The sequence below is a fragment of the Nannospalax galili genome, unplaced genomic scaffold (assembly GCF_000622305.1).
Source record: "Nannospalax galili isolate Female #2095 unplaced genomic scaffold, S.galili_v1.0 scaffold881, whole genome shotgun sequence".
Classification (NCBI taxonomy): Eukaryota; Metazoa; Chordata; class Mammalia; order Rodentia; family Spalacidae; genus Nannospalax; species Nannospalax galili.
Genome location: NW_008344709.1, coordinates 211,089 through 213,936, shown reverse-complemented (window position 1 = coordinate 213,936; position 2,848 = coordinate 211,089). Strand labels below are relative to the sequence as shown.

The 2,848-nt window shown below is 38.4% G+C and overlaps 1 pseudogene; it reads right to left on the bottom strand.

Moving 5' to 3' along the window:
- Window positions 1-381: 381 nt before the first annotated feature.
- LOC103740352 lies at window positions 382-1,273 on the bottom strand (annotated as a pseudogene).
- Between the last annotated feature and the right edge of the window lie 1,575 nt (window positions 1,274-2,848).

Here is a 2,848-nt window from a genome sequence, read left to right as displayed (position 1 = left end):
TATTGGATGATGGAGAAGAATAGACATTCCCTGTGAGCTCATGTTTCCAAAGGTCAGTGGCAGGTAAGTTCCATCACTCATTTGACAAAAGGTAACACTAATATTTCTTGATTTGTTTATTATCAGATATTGATCTTTTAAGAGGAAAAGAGATGAAGTGATATTGTTTTATGCATATTTTATTGATTTTTGTGCATTTCATACAATACATCTTAATCATATTTAGAAGCCTCCTCTGTTTACACCCCCGCCTCAGTCTGCCCACAGAATTTCATGCATTCTGTCATATATGTTAAGGACTACTGAGTCAAGTTTGTGTACCCAGATGGCCTTTGGTGAGAGTTCATCTACTGAAGCTTAGTCAGATTATCTAAGTTCAGTTTAGATGTCTTTGTTTCTCAAGCTATAGATTAAGGGGTTCATAAGAGGAGCTGTATTGGTATAAAAGACAGAAGATATTTTACCTTCATCCATTGACAAGGCAGAAGATGGTTTAAGATACATGAATGCACCTGATCCAAAGAAAAGAGAAACAGCAAGTATGTGTGAACTGCAGGTGCTGAAAGTTTTGGACCTGCCCTCAGTGGAATTAATTTCAAAAACACTGGAGAGGATAAAAGCATAAGAGATGAAGATGGTGAGACTGGGCACAATAATGTTGATGCCCACCACAACAAAGACTTCCAGCTCGTTGACATACGTGCTGGTGCAGGAGAGTTGAAGCAAAGGGAGGATGTCACAGAAATAATGGTTGATGGTGTTTGCATCACAGAAATTCAGTCTCAGCATGCATCCAGTGTGAGCCATGGCACCAGAAAATGCCACTAAGTATGAACCAAACATAAGAAGTATACACACTTTAGGGGACATGGCTATGTTATACAAAAGGGGATTACAGATGGCCACACAGTGATCGTAGGCCATTGAGGTCAGGATGTAACATTCAGAAATGGAGAAAAAAACTGAAAAAGAAACGCTGTGTCATGCATCCTCTATAGGAGATAATATTTTTTGATATGAAGTTCATTAGGATTTTGGGTGTAAACACAGAAGAGTAACATAGGTCAACAAAGGACAAATTAAAGAGAAAAAAGTACATGGGGGTATGGAAATGAGAATTCAGTCCAATTAATGTTAACAACCCCAAATTTCCCAGCATCATTACCAAATACATAACTAGAAACAGGAAGAAGAGTGGGTACTATAGATCTGGGTGGTCTGTTAGCCCTATCAGAATGAACCCAGTCACCAAAGAGCGATTTTCAGGAGCCATTCTTCTTTAAATGAATCTGTGATAACAGGCAAAAAAAGATAGCACATTAGGTAAAATCAGCTCTTCCCACAATAGTCTAATAGTCAATTAGACCAGGTGTGGTCTAATCACCGGATCTGATTGAGATTAGCCCGATGTTTTCTCAGAATCTTTTCCTATGATACCATCAGGATGCTGAGTGGTACTGTCTTCTCTTCACTAGATTCTTAAAGAAATAAGTATAGCAAACTGTAATAGCAAGTCTCTCCCAAAAAGTCACCTCAGGTGCTGCCATTTGTAAACATGGCTGCTGAAAACCAAAGGAAAGGATAGGGACAGAGCTAAAACAGACAGAATCGTTACTCCCCACATCTCTCTGTTTCTTCTCTTAAGGCTCACCTCACAGGTGAAATTGACAGCAGATAACTTGGTAACCTCTGTTGGCCTCTAACACAGATTAGACTCCGATTCAATGGGAATTAAAGCATTTTTCTAATAAAACATGAAAGAACCAGAGTCTATAGAATCTTTAGTTACTGGCTTATGTCAATGAAAAAAAATGAATCTAGAATAATGAGGTTCTGTCAAAGGAGAGGGAATGCTAACCACATTGCTCTCCTTAGGGTTCCCAATGTGTCTGATCACACTCAATTGTCCCCTTTAAACAGATGGTTAGAACTACTTTAGCTTCTGTCCCAATATGGAAATCAAATGATCCTTTTTCAAATGAATACACTTACATAAAGGGAATTCAGAATCTCACATTTCTAAGCCAAAAATTACCCATGACGTCCATGTTGTTTATTCATATATATGGTCCTGGAGGAACAATTTCATCCCAGATAGGCTTCCAGTATGTGCATTTGATGCCTTTGAATTATAGATTCTAGCTTGTTATTATAATCCAAAGTTCTTTCATGCAACAGAGAAAAGAGTTATCATCACATTTACCTTTGATCACCATAGATTTACTGTGATATTAAGGCACTTGGTAATAAGCAGGGTAGAAGACTGCTCAGTCTTTCCCAGGGAACACATTCTATGTGTAATGGGGAAATAAGTGGTTTACAGCTCCACCATGAACCTTAATCTGTCATTATTCCCTGAAGGACTCAAAGTTTTTGTCAAATTTTCTTCACTCTAGGGATTGGATATCTTCCAAGGAGAACCAAAAATAAACTAACGTCTAAGTCAACAAGATAATAGAACAGAAAAGACTGAATCTACTTTCACTAACACAGCACCTGACCAACAATCGTACACTTACTCCATCTATAAGAAATCTGAAAATTAGTTTAGAACTCCTGTACTCTAGCCTGTCATGAACCCAGTCACACTGAATCTTGTAAGGAAAAGTAAGTTGCTTCTTGTTAAAATCCCTGTTCTAAATACAGAATAAGAATGAACACTTCTACTTGGAAAAGGAATGAGGTGCACATACGTGCACTGATTTCTGCATCTTGTTCACAGACTACCTGAGTGACTAGCTTCTGTCTAGCTTACCTCACAGGTCTTTCTGGACAGAACACAGTACAGGGCAGATTCTGTTTACCCAGGGCTAGTGAGAACAGAGAAGGTGAGATTACCAATCTGCTT